This window comes from Melozone crissalis, unplaced genomic scaffold (genome assembly GCF_028551555.1).
Source record: "Melozone crissalis strain CALT ecotype California unplaced genomic scaffold, PUWL_Pcris_2 ptg000068l_1, whole genome shotgun sequence".
NCBI lineage: Eukaryota > Metazoa > Chordata > Aves > Passeriformes > Passerellidae > Melozone > Melozone crissalis.
The window spans coordinates 1,850,495-1,868,911 of record NW_026535846.1 but is presented as its reverse complement, the minus strand read 5'-3'; the positions used below and the strand labels follow the sequence as shown (position 1 = coordinate 1,868,911).

The 18,417-nt window shown below is 50.5% G+C and overlaps 1 pseudogene; it reads right to left on the bottom strand.

Annotated features, from left to right (window-relative positions):
• Nucleotides 1-7,693: 7,693 nt before the first annotated feature.
• Nucleotides 7,694-12,877, bottom strand: LOC128945958 (cell division cycle protein 20 homolog; annotated as a pseudogene).
• Between the last annotated feature and the right edge of the window lie 5,540 nt (nt 12,878-18,417).

Here is an 18,417-nt window from a genome sequence, read left to right as displayed (position 1 = left end):
TCAACTTCAATGAAAAAAAAAAATTACTTTATTGCAACCCTCTGCAAAAACTCACTGTACACAAATATTAAAGTTACTGAATTGAAGTTCAACAATTAAATTTATTACATATTACTACAACCGTACAGCCCATATACAAATACAGAAACATCAATATCCCTCTCTAAAGAATCTCAGATCCAGAACTAAATAAATAGAATTTTAGAACTATACAACTCCATACATAATAAATAGAAGTAAATACATATATAGGCATAACAATATAGAGATGTAAACATGCATTGCATATTTCATGACATATAACATGACAATATAATACAAACATAACAAACCTGTCTATAAGTACACAAATATCAATGGACCAATAGAATATTCTATACATCCCCAGCAATAGAAATGCACAGCTACAGAGCTATACAAGTATGTAAACAGATGAATATACACGCATCAATATAACAATATACATACATAATATCCCTATACAAATATCAGTCAGTGTATGTTAATATCCCTATATTTGTAACTATCCAAATCTAACTACACATCCATAAACAGCGCTAGATCAGGAGGGATTGCAGCCGCCGATGTTCCCAGGCTCTCGCTCGGTCTCCTCCTCCCGAGCAGAGCAGAGCAGCTCTCCTGGACGGGGACAGCAGATGGGACATCTGGCAAGCAAAGGGAACACTGAGTGAGTGTGGGGACGTTTCCCTTGGCAGCAGCTGCGCTTCCATCAGGGAAGAGGAAATGTCAGAGCCTCCCCAGGGGGGTCAGAAGGAAAAGCAGCCGAGTGGGCCAGGCTGTGGTGAGCTGTTCACTTCTTTCTGGCATCCCAGTTGCTCTGATGGAACTCCCTCATGTCAGGTTATTGAACCACCTCTGCACTTATCAAGACTGTGGCCCCCAAATCAATCAGCATTTATGTCTCCAGCTGCTTGCCCCAATGACAGGGAATGTCCTCTAACAGTGCTGGGGCACAAAGTTACCTTGCACAGGTCATCTGACAGGGCCTTGTTCTTTCTGTGCTTCCTGTGTTTCTCCTTACCTTCCACTTGGAATTTTTACAGCATTTCTTTTTCTTTCCCCTTGATCAGTGCAGAAATGCGTGTTTTCTTCCAAGTTGCAGTTTGTTCAGTGATCCTCTCAAGCCTTTTCTCAGAAGCTTTTACCATGGAATTGACTGCTAATTTCAGCCATTTTGGTGATTTTCTGTGAGATTTATGCAAGTGTCCTGTTCACTGGGCAACATTTAGGAAGGTACAAAAGAGAAAAAGGATGTTCTGTATGTCAGTTCACTAGTGGAATATTCATGCATAGAGAGAGTGATTGGCTGAATTTTACATCTACTCCTAACCTGAAAGTGCAACAGGTAATTTGGGGAGAAATTAAAGCCCAATTTCTCCTTCTACCAGCCTGTATTCAAATGTAAAGTAAATAGAGCAGGGTGAGAATGTCAACTTCAGTGTTCAGCTCCTGAAGTGCCTTATTAAGGTGTTCTTAAAGTAATGGAGATAAAATCTGGGTGGGCATTCCTAATTTCCAGACACTCATTGTCAATTTCATTGACTCTGAAAACAGCAGAGATGTGCACATCATACCTCATCAATCCATTTGGGGATGGTTTAGGTTCAGACTCTGTGAGGCTTTAGATTTTTAGATCTCTAGACAATGTTTCCAGGAATCTAAATAGCTTTCAGGAATTCAACATTTTCCTTTTTTCCTCAGTCCTTGTCACTCGTGCACCAGAGACCTTCAGTGAATGGATTCCACTCTAATCCATCTCCAAGCTGAATCTCCCAGCTGTGTTCACACTGGTGGTTCGTGTGTCTCTTCTGCACAGTGCAATTTTAAAATATTCATTCCTTATTATCTCTGCCCTTCTTTTTCTGTTTTAGCTTGCAAATGCATGCAGATGTATCAGAAATGATACATCTAATTTCTGATGCATCAGTTCCTGTCTAGCAATTTCATTTTATCCTGTTCTGATGTCATGCTAGCCTTATATGTTTTATTCTTTGTGGACTCCTGTTTTCTTGCATGTGGAAGTTTTACAATGCAGTGCTCTCATTCACCTGCTTTCATGAAATCCTTCATTAACATTAGCACAAGTAACTCTGTGATTCCCTTCTGCTTTGCAGAAGATTTGGGAAACTCAAGACCTGCTCAGCTACAGAAAAACATACATGGTGCTTGGTAATTCCCCTAAGAGCTTAAGTTAATGGTAAACAACTGCAGCTTATTCATTTCACAGAAATTGGGAGAAAAGACATTGCAAATATTGAGGAATGTAGTGCAATATTGATGGGCATCCCTCAGTTATCCAGACAGACTGATGTCACTGGCAAAATTCCCTCTTTTCCAAAGGTTTTCATTTGCTTTGGCTGTACTTCGTAAGGATGCAGGTTACATTTCCCTTGATTTAAGGAAGTATCTTGGCAGGTGTTCTTGGTGATATACCTTGCTAATTCTGCCCTTGGAGGAATTACTCAGTTCTGCAGTCCTTATTACACACCCTATTCTAAAAGACTTTTATACTATTTTCTCTCTGTGTGTGTTTTCACACTTGTTCAACAAGGTTTTCTTTCTAAGAATATTAATCACAATATCCCAAAGGATTAAAAAATGCTTAGGTATTTTTTCCCTAAGTATTTACTACGGAAAAATAAGTAATTAAAAAAAACCCTGTATGCATGCTGGATGTAAAATACAAAAAGAAATAAACTTGAGAGTTCTCCCAAAAACCTTAAGAAAAAAAACCCCATGTATTCTATAAAACCCAGAGTATTCATCTACAGTATACAAAAATGGGCATGTTCTAGAAGAGAAAATTTGTGCAACGGTTCTGCACAGAATTCCCTGCTTTCAAGCTTTTTGCCCTTCAGGGACAGTGCCATTCTCTGAACTGTAATGCTCTGAGCATGTTCTGCTCACCATGGCAGCTTTCTGCTCCCCCGGTACAGATCATCCTCCAGCAAAGGGGGAGTGCAGCCACCACAACTCGCAGCACCTTCCGACACAGCAAGAACCTGAAGGACAGAGATGGCTTTCACCAGCTGCTGCGGGTTCTAACAGTGCCACCTCTCAGCTGCCGAAAGCCTGAATTTCTGTGTTGCAGTGCGTTAGTTTATTGAGCCAAATGTTCTGTTATATAGTGGCATGTTCAAGTGCTCCCCGACTTATTACAGTTAGCTTCTCCCCTATGTTATGCTCTCCTAACCAAGTGTCCCTCAAGGAATCCCCTCCCTCCTCACCAGATTTTTCCCTGTCTGTCAAGACAACCCAGCCCCTTTGCCCCATCCATCAGCCCAAACCCTACCCTTTGTTCCAGAAAGTTCCCTGTCCCTCACCCTTAGATCCAATCCCTATGCCAACGCTCTCTCCTCCCCTTGTTCTGATTTGTTGTAGCCCTCAAAACCACACCCCAAGAGTCGCTTATTGGTTACTATATGGTGTCCACCCCCTGTTTTGAAAGATTTTAAAAATCCGGTCACAGGTATGTTGGGAGTTTTTGCAACATCTGTTCGTTTGGGAATTCTCAGCTGTGAACCTTCCCCCTATTTCTCCTGATGAAATTCCTGCACTTTACACCGCAGAAGAGCCTCCTCTGCTTCCTTCACTCGGTCCTCCAGGGGTCTCTACTGCTCAGCATTTGGCCTAGAGGTTCTGGCTCAGGCAAAACCCCAACCTAGCCAGTTCCCCACTCTTGCCATTGTCCCTGGAGCATCACAGAGCTAGCCAGGGCTGCGGAGGGCAGTGACAGTGACCCATGGCCTGGCATGTCACAGCCCCCAGAGCCACACCTGCCAGGCCACAAGCCCCAGCCCTGGTGCCCACTGCCAGCCTCAGGGGCTCCTGGGCATCCTCACCCTGAGTGCAAAGGCAGCCTCAGGAGCCCCCCAGGGCGCTCTGGATCCAGGCTGCAGACACCCTAAAGCCGGCACTGAAAGGGACATGGATGGGGACTGCAGCTGGATCTTCCAGTTCTCACTGCTCCTGACTATTCTCTAAGTGAACCCAAACCTCATTGGCAGCTCCTTGAGCACATTGACCCTGCTCGCCCCTCCTGGAACGTGGTGTTCCCACATCCTGCACCAGCCCTTTGCAGGGAGTGACCAGTTCCCAGCTGCTCTGCTACCCTGGCCTTACTTTCTGTTTGCCAGCAGTGAACTTAACGGATACACTCCTGAGAAACCTAGCACAACATTTGCTTCTCAGGAGCTCTTTGGCAAAAAGACTCCACTAGTCCCTTGTTTTGCACAGAGAAGGAGGTCCTGACAAAACATGAGGCACAGGCAGGGCTCTGGCATACGAATTCCTGAGCCGCAGGATTCCACCCATTGTTGTTCCTAGCTGCTTTGCTGATATTTTAGAGCCAGTTCTGGACAAGGGCTGCTGCTGACAGGATAGGAAAATTTGGAGAAAAAAAGGTGCAGGAGACAACAAAAAAAAAAAACAAGGGGGGAAACCCTTAGAAATACAGAGCACAACAGAAGTCCTTGGAGATGGGTCAATAGAAAATGCCAGCAGCAGTGAGCAGAGCCCGAGGTTGCTCACTGCCACCCCAGGGGCTCCTCAGTCCCCTGCTGGTTTGTGTCTGATGCAGCCCTGCCTGGAAAGGGCTCCAGGCTCTGGTGTTCCCAGCTTGCTCCAGGCTACATTCTTAGCAGCACTGAAAGAAGAGGTGAAACAAAGAGCCATTTTCTGTGCTGCCTGCAAACTCTTCTCCTTCAGTGCCACTGCCAGAGATCATCCCTCTGTCAGCTTGGCACTGTGCCTGCTGCATCCTCATCCCTGTCCCTCGCATCAGCTCCTGCACATCATCGGCACTCGCTGTCCCACATAATGAACAGAGAGAGCTGTGTCAGAAGAGCAAGGAGTGCATTTTCTTGGCTGTGAGATGCAAAGCTGTGTTTCGTGTTAGGCACAAACAGGCGATGTGTGTATTTGTGAATGCAAAATGTGTGGACCCCAACAATGGGAGAGCTGTGAATTCTAGTAATAACTGAGGAAAATAAAGCATGGAAAAAGACTTTTGAACCTATCTTTTGTTTGCAAATTAACCCTAGTTGATTTAGGAGCATTTGAATTAAAGTGTTACAGATGTTGCTTTTTGCTTGCATTTAATCCATAAAGAGTTCTGCAATAATAACCTTTTGAAGTATAATTTTAGAATATTACTTGTATCCTGGAAACTGTAGCTTTGGAATATATATAAAGGAAATATGCCTATCTCACACCTTATTGAAACAGAGAAAAACAGTTTGAGAAAGAAAGATGAACATCACCTCAAGGATTTATGGTTTCAACCAAAGGGAAGCTGGACATCACTGTTATGAGATTTGGAGTCTCTGCAATTAAAAGGTGGACCCATATCTGGGGAGCTGGACCCCACCAGATGGGATTCATCTTTCTTCTTTTGGAAACTGGACCGTCACCATCTGGGGATACTCCTTTGAGATACATCCTGAGAAATTAAAATCACATTAGTGTATAGAATTGTGATGTAATAATTTCGAACAAAAATTGCTGATGAGTAAAAGATTGGAAATAGAAACTGCTGAAAAAAACTGATGAGTACCCCTATAAATACCTGTAATCCTCAATTATCAGTGTGCAGTTGGAGGGAAAACTTCCCCCACTGTACCCAGCGCTGTATTGCTCATACTTTGCCATATTAAATAATAAATTGATTGCTGCTTGAATATTGGCCTAGTCAAGCTTCTGATTCATAACACTGTTAGCTGTGCTCTTCTATGCGCTGGCCATGGCACTTGGTAATTAATATGCTGTCATGCTGTGAACTGAATTCACACCTTACAGGGCTGTGTTTACTGGGCCTGGTGGATCAGTGCCCACTTCCTTCCTCTACCCCTCCTCACTCTAGGACTGTAGGATACCAGCATGGGGTCAAAGACCCTGCCAGTATCATTACCCTCTAGTAATGCTCAGAGGTCCTCTAAGGGCTGTGTAATGCACAGCATCTGGGTGTGGGGCCTGTGCTAAGGAGAAAGAAAGAGTCTGTGAGAAAGCTGAGCTGCTCTTACATGGGGCTGCAAAAATGACAGGAACTTTTTTGCATATAAAGCTTTCCTTCCAGGTCAGGGACCAGGGAAGGCCTAATCAGCTGTGGCCCTACAGGGCAAGTCTGTGCTAACTCCCAGCACCAAGTGCAGGGGTGTGGGGCAGGGCTCCTGCAACAACAGCACAGCTCTGTGTGAGAGCCCAGCCTTGCATCTGGGTTCCTGCCTGCTTCCCCTTTAGAGACAGCTGTGGCCCGAGGATTTCTGTCTGAGGGAGAGCTCCATCCTTGGGCCTCCTGATCTTTCCCAAGTGGCCAAATGGGGATGCACCAGCAGCACTGCTGGGAAGGTGCTGGCTCAGTGGCTGTTTTTTGAGACTGTGCCCCCCATATCAGCTTTGTGTGTGTGTGGGGAGGGTGCTCTGGTGGGTGTGGTTACACACTCACTGGCCTTGGCAGAGCACAAGTCGGAACCTTGGAAGGTTCCAGCTGCTGTAAGGCTCAGGAGGCAGAGCTGGTGCTAGGCACAGTGTGGTACTGTGCTGAGGGAAAGGTGAAAACAGTTAATAATCCACCCTCAGCTAATCACTGAGGGCTGATGGGAGGCACAGGCTTGGTGGAGCTGCTTTGTACAGGCCAAGGTGCTTATCAGCTGTGCGGTATCCCCAGCAGCCCCTGGCAATGCTGGTGCAGCTGAAGGACAGGCTTGATGGGTCTGGTGCAGCCCCACAACCTCAGACACTGCGGCTCCACCGTGCAAAGCAGCATGGCTGAGCTGGCTGTTGGTCAGGTAAGGGCTCAAATATATTTTCTGCAACTTGCTCCAGCACAGTTCAGCCTGGAAAAAAGGCATTTTTACAAGTGTAGGGGAGTCAAGCCCCAATAAATGTCAGCTGAGCCCTGGTGCTGGCTCCCCTGCATGAAGCCTCAATGAGGCACCAGGGCCTCCTGTCAGCAGGAGGGGAAGGGACATCAGAGTTGTTGGAAGAATATGTGACCGAAGGCTGAGCACAGGGTTGGTGGTGCTTTGCGTGGCTCTTGCATGACATCCAGGCTGGGCGTGGCAGTGTAAGCTAACCTTTTTTTTGCATCAGGCTTCATGCCAGAGCCAGCCCCTTTCCAGCCTTTGGGGTGATTACAGCTGTTGCTCTATATTTCTCTCCCTTCTTTTTTTTCCAACAGCTATTCTACTCCAGCACCATAGGCAGGCAGTGATGGCTGCCTGTAGCTAACAAGACAAACTGAGATCTGCCTGCAGAGCCATGGTAAGGTGTCTCTGGGCTTGTGAGACAGGCCAGGACAACACAAACTGAGGCCACAGCCATGTTGTGCTTTCAGTTGAGCCTGTGGTGGAGCTGCTATGCTTGTAGTCAGCATCCAGATGGGGCAGGTGACATATCTGTCTTAGCTGGGACAGAAACAGAAGTACAGCCCTTGCACAGCATCCTTCTGCTAGGCTGTGCTAAGCTCAGGGGCCTCTAAACTGGCCCTTAAGACCTAGGTCTCCACTCCTTGCCCAGATCCCCAGCCTCAGGGAGGACTTGGGTTTAGGAGCCATGGCTTTTTCTTCCATCAGACTCCATTAAGAAAAAGTCAAGTTAAGCAGTTCATTGACATTTAAAATACTGTACAGTGTGTAAAACCAAATATCCCCCTCCCCACAACAATCCCGTGCTCTCAGCGGATGCTCTGGTGAAGAATCCCACTTTTGGCACTGTTTGCCTTCTCTTTTCTCCTTCTTTATGGGATCCATCTCAAAACAGCTCCAGACCTGCACTGTTTCATTAGCAGCTGCTGAGGCCACTGTTGTACCATCAGGACTCATGGTCAGGTTCAAGATTCTATCAGTATGACCTGAGGAGGAGAAGGAATGTGCAATCCGGGCTGAGCTGATCAGCACATGCACATTTACTCCTGTATGCTCCCATGAGCCCTGCCAGCTTGCACAGCTGTCCCCCCAGTGGCTGTGGCAGCGTGATTTCAGACCCCAAGCACATACTTGGATCAGTGGTATCTCTTCCACAGCCCCGTGGGCATGCTTTACTCCTAGCAGCATGGCCCCGGATACTGTCCTGTATCAGTGATGCTGCAGGCTCAAACCAAGGAGTGCAGCTGTCTCCAGCCTCTAACAGCCCCCCCACACCCAGGCCCTGTCCACCTACCTTGCAGCTCTGCAACCTTGGTCATTGTTGGATAGTTCCATATAACCAGCTGATTCTGTGCAAAGCCATGGCCTGAAATGAGCTCCTTGTAGTTTGTTGACCATAGGATAGAAGAGACCTGCAAAGAGGCAGTAACACAGGTGAGACGAGGTCCTTGCGCTGATGCTCACCACTCGGAGGTGAGCATGGTCCCCCTCCTTCCCTGTGCCTTTGGGCCTGAGGAGCCAGCAGCTCTGTGTAGGTGTGCTGCCAGAAGGTGTTTGCCTCCAAGCTGATGTTCATATCTCACCTGGAAACGGGTATCAACAGCACTGAGGCAGGCGCCAGAACACACGTTCCAGATGCAGATATGTCTGTCTCTAGTGCCACCTCCAGTGGCTAGAACATTCATCTGGCATGGGCACCACGCCAGGCCTGAGCGAGGAGAGTTCATTTTAAAATATACAAGAGGCAACCTGCACCCAGCCAGTGCTGCATGCCTGCCTTGCACACACATATCCGCCTGTGGCAGCTCTGTGCTCACCTTGACAGCACCCTGGTGCTGAGTGAAGGTCTGTACAGGAGCAAAGTCTCCACCCCCACCTTGGGTGCATGGCCAGACGTTCGCCAGACTGTCACTGCCACCACTGGCCAGGTAGTGGCCATCCAGAGACCATTTGAGTCCGCACACCTCCTGTGTGTGGCCAGCAAGGGTGGCCACGTGATGCTCAGCCACTCGGACATCGTGGTGATGGATCTGCCCAGTCCGTGCACCACTGCAGAGAGAAGAGAAGGCTTACAGAGTCACGCTGCACATTTTCACCCAAATCCATTTTTGTTGTTGCAAGGCTGCTATACCTGCCACTGGGTTTCAATCAGTGTTACCAGCAACACAGGTCTGTTGGTGTGAGTGAAACACCCACACAAGCTCTTTACAACTTCAGCACAAATTGCAATACAGGAAAGAGGCCTTCTCCTCACAGCCCCAACAGATAAGGCTAAATAAGAATCCCAAGCCAGGACAAACTTCTCTCTGCCATCCCTAACCCATGCCACATGTAGATTGAGGGATAGGAGTTTGACACAACTGGAAACTGCCCTTGACCCGCTGCTTTACCTGGAGAGGATGCAGCTTTCCAGCTGAGGGTTCCCACAAGGCCACAATGGCTGGTCATGGTTCGGAGACATTTCTATTGCTCAACGTCCCATAGCTGGAGAGGCAAAGCAAAAAGTTCTTCAGAAGAAACCCAATCCTGTTTCTATGCCCTAGGAACCTCACTGTACAGGCTCTCTCAGCTTACTCAGTAAGGGAACAGAGAAAATGTGTATCTCATGACTATAGCACAGAAGGTTACGCTACTTATCAGAAAACCCCCAAACCAAACCCTGCCTTGCACACTGGGCAGTTCCACCCCACACCAGGGAAGACAACTCAGGTGCATGGCATCCTTCCTCTGCCAGCCAAGGCCCCACAGTTCTGTCAATCCCTAGAAAACACCTCTAGTTTTAGTCCTGCATTCACCTGAACCTCAGCACTACTTGTGCCAACAGCAAGATAGTCTCCATCTTTAATCCATGACACAGAGGAAATGTAAGGATATGGATGCTCCGTCTGCAGTAGGGGGATAATCTCCCTAGTACCGTAATTCCACAGATAAACAGCGTTGTCCAGAGCCACTGCCAGGAAGTTCTGGGAGCTCCAGTCTGTGAGATTCAGATCTACAATTTGAAAGAGCAATGCAAGTCACACCATGCTTGGCTAGAGAGCCCTGCCCTTCACCTGTGCTGATGCAGCAGGTGTGGGTGCACATGTGCACAGACACACGTACAGGTGAGGGGCAGCCTTCTGAGTGTCACTATGCCCAGCTGCTGGGGCCAGGTACCCTGCTCCAAGGCACCTACACAGTGCCCTAGACCACTGTCCCTGTAAGGCCACACAGGGACACTCCAGAAGTGGTCTGTGCTAGCCTGGGTACACAAAATAATACAGACAGCCCAGTCACACTGTCCTAGGAACAGCAATCCAATGCAGAATGTTCTGGATGCCCAGCACTCAACCCTGTAGCCTACTTACAGTAGTTGTTGAACATCTCTGGTGCATCCAAGACCCAGTCTGGCTTTGAGGGAATATATCTGCTCTTCTTCCTGCTGGATCCAGGTGCCATTTTCTGACTGTAGAGCACTTTCAGGTTTTTCTGATAGCCTGTGTGCAGGGGAACAGGTTTGTTAACCGAGTTAGTTTCCTCCCAGCTGAGTGCTGCCCACCCAACTAGGAATCCGTTGGAGTGAAAATAAAGTCCTAAGAGAAACACTCACAAGCCTGCCGTGCACGAAAATCACTGGCAGAATGAACTGCTGAACAGGGGTGAGCCACAATTTGCTCATTCATGGAAACAAATTTAACAAACACTTGGGTTTTTGAATCCCATTATATTTAGTTGCAGTTTAAGCTAGAAAATGCACAGCAGAGACTTTGATGCTCTTACAGACTTCATGAAGGCTTGGAACCTGCAGTACAGGTGACTGTCACCGACATCTTTTCATAAAAATCCTTTCTTTAGGATTTTTCTCCCTTCTGAGAAGCTGTGGCCTGAGCAACAAAATGTAAACAATGGTTATCTGCTGCTGTGGAATGCAACAGGTGGATGCGTGATTGGTCTTGGGTGAATGTTTGGATTTACTGACCACTCAGAGCAGAGCTGGGTCTCACTCTCTGTTGAGACACAGAAATTTGTTTATTTATTCTTTTTCTATTCTTAGCTTAGCTAGCTTCTGAGAACTTTCCTTCTATTTCTTTTAGTATAGTAATAATGTAATATATATCATAAAATAATAAATCAAGCCTTCTGAACATGAGGTCAGATTATCATTTCTCTCTCCGCCCTGAAGACCCTTGCAAGCCCTGAAACAGGTGACCAACTGGCAGTCATAACAAGTCTCCTAAATAAATTCACTGTAACTGTTATGCCCTCCCTCGACCTCAGGAACCGTAAGAAAGGAGACTCCAGCCTGTACAGCTCTCAGAAACCAGTTGATTTCTCCTGTGACCACACACAGAGTCTCTGTGTTGCTGTTCCCCTAACCTGATCTCTCCTGCTGATTCAGCTCACACAGACTCTGTATCATACCTTCTGGAGCATTCTGTGGTTTTCCACTGAGGTGGAGGATCTTTGCCTCTTCTACATCAAAACCATTCAGATTCACTGCCCAGGCTTTCTGTTGCTCCTACAGAGACAAATCACCCTCAGTGCAATGCATTTAAAACAATTCCCACACTGCAATTTAAACAGACACCTAAGTCCCCTTCTCTTAGAATCTGAAGATGTTTGACTGTGCTGCAAGGGTCAGTCACACAGAGGCAGGTCAAAGCAGTTTTCCCTCAGACTTACATACATCATCCTGCTCACATTTTCACACAATGGCAAATTCAGTGTCATTGCCAGTGGGAAAAGCCACAGCCACAAAGCCACCAAATGCTTCATAAACAGATTTCAGAACACAGTGTAAAACATTCCAGAAGTGTTCCCTGTGGAGACATTGTCCTAGAATAGCTACCACCAGCAGTTTCATTTTGCATAGGCTCACAGCTTTGTGTTTTTGTTGCCTGCTACATTTTAAAGCCTCATTAGTCAAAGGTAGATTTTGCTGCTAGAAGCAGCATAGGCTTAGAGTGCATGGCAGTCTCTACAGCTTCAATCTCATCCTAGGCTCCTGAAGCCCAGAGCTGCAAGTAGTGATGGCTGGGACTTGTCAGTCCCATGTGCCCACTTGATAGAGTAAAGGGGCAGGAAGGAGTAGCGGTTGTGAAGTAATTGTAACTTAGCAACATGCTCACCTTCTTGGTAGGGGAATCCTCATCAGGGTCATTCTCTTTGGTTAGGAGGAAATTTGCCATCTCCATCTGCATAGTGCTGCGTTTGGGAATGTAGCGATCCCCCCCAGCCTTTGTGGGGGTGCTTTGAATTTTGGATCCAGATTTACCTGCATTCACATATGAAAATATTGTCTTACAGCTATTTAACAGCCTGTATTAGAGCTTTCATGGGAGCAAACCCAACACTCCTCCACATCACACCCACCAGACAAGTAGGACTCTGAGGTGTCATGCCACCCAGTCACAACTAACTTATATTTTCCTCCCTGCCACCAAGTTGATTAGGGACAGTGTGGTGCAACTCCTTGGGTCTAGTGCAACAATTCCAGAGTCCAGAGATAAGGGGAAGATACTAAAATGCTCACAAGATGTAAAGCTGTCAGCTAACAGTCCTGCCCACACTCGTCCTAGCATTCAGCTGTGCCAGCAAGGCTCAGCTGGGCAAACAGCAGCTCGCCAGCCCCAGTGCTAAGAGCTCTGCCCCTAATGCTGGCAAGGGGGTGGGTGGCTGTCAGGAGCACAGCCCACCTCCTCCTGCCTGAGCAGCAGCCAGTAGGGCAGCGTGGCAGGGAGCCCAGAGCCCCATGGCTACAGACAAGCATCCTGGGCGAGGCTCCCGCACACAACCTCTGTCGCTGGGGGCCGGCACTCACCGGGTGTCTTGGACGGCGTCTTGCTGGAGCTGTGGGAGCAACTGGCCGGCTTCATGGGCGACACGCCGATGGGACTGGGCCCGGGGCCACTCTCCTTGGCCTTGCGCTGCCATCGTGTAGGCGGCGCATTCGGGATCAGCGTGTCCAGCTTCAGCAGCCCGCGCAGGTCCACCTCGAACAGGAACTGCGCCATGGTCCTGCGGGCGGGCAGCGTTAGCCGTACCCACCGGCCGGGCTGAGCCTACTCTGACAGGCCCCGCCGGTCTCCCCATCACCGGACCGTGCAAGCGCTCCGGCTGCTCCTCCCCACCAACGGACACCCCTACACTCCCCAACCGCTCCTCGGGACACTCCATCAGCCTATACACCCTCCCTCCACTCCTTGGGGGTCCTTGATCAGCCGGCACCCCTTCCAGCCGCTCTTTGGGGCTTCCTCCGATAAGCGACATTCTCCCGTCCCCTGCCTTTCAAGGGCAATCTCGTCCCTACTCTTTCTCCTCCCCACCATGCTTTGCCTCTGCCCTGTGCCCCTGGGGCTGCTCTTGGCCAGGCAGCCTCAGTGGGAGCCAGCACTGGCTGCAGCCCCAGCGGGCCCCCCAGGACAAGGCCCAGCAATTAGGAGGCCAATGAAAGCTCTGGGCAGCAGCAGAACCCTCAGCAGAGTTCTTTGGACAGTCATGGACTGGCCACACCTCCCCTGCAGCCTCACTGGCAAAGTTTCCTATGTACAGTAGACTTTCAAAAGAAGCTGTTTGAGGGAAATGTGAACTAAACACTCACTGTCTTCTCTTAAGTCCAAATTCAGACAGAGCATAAGATGAAGATAAGCTCCAAAACAAGCAGGCCTGCCAGGAACCCCAGCCAGCAGCCCGTTCCCTGACAGAAACCCCTTCCAAGGCCCTTCTGGGCATCAGGAACATGTGCTGTGGTTCCAGCTGCACCTGTGGGAGCCATGGGGAGCGTCAGCACGTGCTGTGCTGCACTGCTGAGCTGGCAGCACGGTGGATGCGGGCAGAACATTCTCGGTTTCCCCCAGAGCTGGAGCCTGCAGGCACCTTGGTGCCCCTTGGCACAGGCTGTGCCACCCAACCAAGCCCCGCAGGGTGGGAGGAGAGCCCGGGGGCAGCAGGAAGCTGAGAGAAGGCCCTGCTCTAGAACTGAGGGAGTTCCACCAGAAGCAAACAAAGATGGTAACTTGAAGACATTCCCACTGTGCTCAAAGTTTGTCTGAGAAGACTAAGACGTTAGCTTGTCCAAAATCCCAGGAAATATCTGGGAAAAGGTTTTATGCATGTTGGTTGTGACCAGATAAAAAGATCCTGTGGAAAAAGAGCCTCTGCAGCAGGCTGGTGGGCTGAAGGGGTCTTACTTCTTCCTAGAATAAAGATTACCACTGAAATGCAATTTTATTTTTTTATTGTATAAGGGGAAAATATTTTCCAGACCTCTAAAACCAGTTTCAAAAATACAGATGTCTTGTGGAAAAAGGAATGAAACATATGGGGATTTCTCTATACAAGAGATATTTCTAAATATTTTTAAAAATGAAAAGTGAAGACAAAATGAGGTCATTTTTTTGGATTCTAAAACTACTTAGAAAAATCTTTAACTACTATAGGAATTGGGAAGAAATATTTGGGGGTGTCTGTCTACAGAAAAAATATTTTGAAATATTTCTACAAATTTCTAATATCGAAAAGTGAAAAACTAAGCAACTGGGGTTGCTTTTTCTCAGGAGCCCCATGCTGCTGCCTGCCCCCTGGGCTCCCCCAGCCCTGGGGACCCTGCCGCTGGTCACAGCAGCCCCTGCCTGGCTCCTGCCTGCCCACACCGTGGGCATCCACGGCTGCTCCTGGCCATGGAGCTCAGCCAGTGCTGCTGCCGGCTGGGCTTTGCTGCTGCTGCCACCCAGACACTGGGGTGACGGCACCTTCCCTGTAGTGCAACTAAAGAAAGGGCCATCACCCAGACTGGCAGAGAGCGGGGATAACTTCAGTGTTGTTTAGAGGGCAGGACCAGGGGGTTCAAGGGCAGAGGAGACAACAAGTTGGACTCAGGAGGGGCTGGAGGGTGCTGGGCTGCTCCTGGGGTCTATAGAAGAAGTCGGGACGGGACAGAGGAGGATCAAAAAAGAGATGGAAGTAGCTTGGGGATATACATGGGACGAGGAGGTGGCAGTGGGATCTCCAGGAGAATATGAGATTTCCTTGACAATGGCTGTTCTGGAGTCTTCTTCTCAGAACTCTTGACAGGGCTGCCCAGGCTCTTCTAACTGCTGGATGAGCTGCTCTTGCTCTTTGGGTGTGAGGTGCAGCCACCATCTTACAACTCCTGTCCAGAGGTGGAACTGTGGAAAGAGGAGGTGGCTGAGGCCCTAGCTGCCAGTGGCACAAAGGGAGCCTCTTGCACAGCAGGGCCCAGAGCGGGCAAGGCTCCCCAGCACGGCTGGAGCTGCTTGCACAGCTTGGCCCAGCTGCACAGCTGTCCCTCAAGGCCCCGGCCTGCAGGGCACGGCTCTGGCCAGGCTCCCTGGCCAGGAGCAGGCCCCAGAGTGCCTCTGCCTTTCAAGGGCAATCTCGTCCCTGCTCTTTCTCCTCCCCACCGTGCTTTGCCTCTGTCCTGTGCCCCTGGGGCTGCTCTTGGCCAGGCAGCCTCAGTGGGAGCCAGCACTGGCTGCAGCCCCAGCGGGCCCCCCAGGACAAGGCCCAGCAATTAGGAGGCCAATGAAAGCTCTGGGCAGCAGCAGAACCCTCAGCAGAGTTCTTTGGACCATCATGGACTGGCCACACCTACACTGCAGCCTCACTGGCAATGTTTACTGTCTGAAATACAATTTCAAAATAAGCTGTTTGAGGGAAATGTGAACTAAACACTCACCCTTTTCTCTTCCAGCAAGTCCAAATTCGGACACAGCATAAGATGAAGATAAGCTCCAAGAGAAGCAGGCCTGCCAGTAACCCTAGCCAGAAGCCTGTTCCCTTACAGAAACCCTTTCCAAGGCCCTTCTGGGCATCAGGAACATGTGCTGTGGTTCCAGCTGCTGCACCTGTGGAAGCAATGGGGAGGGTCAGCCCATGCTGTGCTGCACTGCTGAGCTGGCAGCACGGTGGATGCGGGCAGAACATTCTCGGTTTCCCCCAGAGCTGGAGCCTGCAGGCACCTTGCTGCCCCTTGGCACAGGCTGTACCACTCAACAAACCCCAGCAGGCCGGGAGGAGACCCCGGGGGCTGTGCAGCTTCTTGGGCAGTCGCTGCTTGGAGGGACACGGGCCAAACCCATCCCTGGGCAGCCACTGCCAGCCCTGGCCCTCCCTGCCCCGTGACAGCTCCCCCAGCCCCAGGGCACAGAGTCAGGCTCTGTCAGGACCCAGTGCAGCCCCTGCCCAGTCGGGAGCCAAGGCTGGCTCTGGCCCTGGGCTCATGGCAGGGCTCCCGCTCGGGGCTGCTCCTGTGCCTTGGGCCTCTGGACACTCAGGGCCAGCTCCAGAGCAGCTGCAGCAGGAGGGACGTTGGTGCACGAGTCCCCTTTCCCCGGGGCTGTGAACGAACTCCACAGGCGCCTCCAGCTTTGGCTGCTGCTGGGCTGTGCAAGGGCAGGCCCTAGTGGAAGAGCTGCAGCCACCCAGCCCTGCCAAGGGCTGAGCCCTGCTGAGCCTGGCACAGCAATTACCTTCTGAGCCTGTGCCCGTGCCCATGCCTGTGTTTGGCTTGGCCTTCCTTCCTGCAGCAGGGGATGCCAATTGGCCTTGGCTTCTTTGGGGAAACACCTCCTTCTGTCCTGCCTTTTGGCCTATCACTTGAGAAACAAAAAGTACACCTTAACAGACTGAACTATTCTCCATTACTTTGATGGCATGTTCAGAACGTCATGCTTATGCAAAATCAGGTCAAATCAACAAATCATCTAGGCTTTTTCCACTGGGCCAGGGCCCACCTTCCTCCAAACATCTGCCAGTGCTGAGCAGAAGTTGTGAGTGGATCGTGCAGGGCGAGGGCACACACGTGCATGGCTCTGTCCTGGCGCCTGCAGAGATGCCCCCCTGGCTGAGCTTAGGGCTCTGAGCTGGCAGCTCTCCCAGGGGAAAGGCCTTGACGTACCTTCACCCTCTCCCAGAGGCTCAATCCTGAACGTGGGCTGGGAAGCCAGTTCACCTTTAGGAACAGGCTCAGCTGCAAAGAAAGGCAGGACAGAACAGCTCCTATGGCACTGCTGAAGATTCTCCTTCAGGCCCGAGTGGCAGTGAGGGCACCTGGGTGATTGGTGCCCTCCAAGGCACTCCCTTGGCTCTGCCTTCCACTCAGGAGCAGGGCCAGGGAGACCTTGTGCCTGCAGTGGCCCCACACTGGGATTGAAGGAGCCCCTTGTGAGGCAAGCGGGGGCAGAAAGGACTTCCTGGAGCTGCCAGCACCTCCAAACCCAGCCCCAGGCAGGGCCAGGGCTTGGCAGAGGCAGCAGGAGCATCTCAGGCTCCCTGGGGGCAGCAAATGAGCTGAGAAAGGCTCAGCCCCGGGGCACAGCCCTGGGCCCAGCCCCTTCCCTCTCTGCTCTTCTCTGTGGCTGCACAGAGCACACAGAAGGCCACAGTGTCATTGCACATGGGAGGAGGATGGACAGCTAAATGCCCCTTCTTCCCACTGACATCAATCCTGTGGGATCCCTCAGGGCTCCAGAAGGGAGCAGGGTAAGGTTTCCAGAACTGATCATCCTTCAGAGGAACTTAAGGGAACTGGCTCATGAGTGAGCTCTTGCCACACTGACACAGATTATTCTGTCAGGAAAGGTACATTCAGAACATGCCTCCAACATCTGGCAAGGTCTTCAAAGCACCATTCACCAGCATTTCCAACTAATCCAAGTCATGATCCCAGTCGAGAAGGGAGCACAGATCCTACAGAAGCATTTCCATGGTGTGCTGGGATCCCCTTCTGCCTTGGGGAATTGGACACTGCAAGGGGGTGGGGTAAGGCTGTGGGAGCCTGTGCCTCCTGGTCACTCTCCACGCTCTTTGCAGGTCCTGTGCAACATGCCTGGAGGGGCAGCAGGTCCTGTGCAACATGCCTGGAGGGGCAGCTGGAGCAGCCCAGGGCCCTGGGGCTCTCTCCCTCCCACACAGGAAACCCTCACTAAATGCTTGGGGAAATCTGCAGTGCCATAGCTGTCTCTCCCAACCTCCGTACCTCCCTCCTGCTTGCCCACCTGCCCATGGAACAGCTCCCACAGCCCACGGGCACATAGCCAGGCCCTCTCAGAACACACTGGAGCCTTGCTCTCCCCCTCGGCCCTTTCCCCACCATGGGCACCCTGTGCAGCCGCTCCCAGGTTTCGGGACGTGTCTCCCACGGAGGGAGCCCAGCAGGACAGCTCAGTACCCGAGTGCCCTGAGCCTGCTTGGGACAATTCCTCTGGGCTGTGCCCGTCTTGTCCGGGCTGTGCCCGCAGTGCCAAGCTGCAGAGAGGGCAGTTCAAGCCTCAGCAGGGCTCAGACCCAGAGGCACAGCAATTACCTCCTGTGACTGTGCCTGGCATCGCCTCCCTTCCTGCAGGAAATGCCGCCTTCCATAGAGCCCCTCTGTCCATCCCTTGAGAAAGGAAGAGGCACAGCTGGATCAGATGGAATCATTGCACATGCAGGAGGTGGCCTCTTCAGGAGGCAATACTTCTCCAAAACATGGATAAGGATTGGTAAAAGCCTGATCCCTCCAGGCCTTTGGGGCTGGCTATGGCTTTACCTC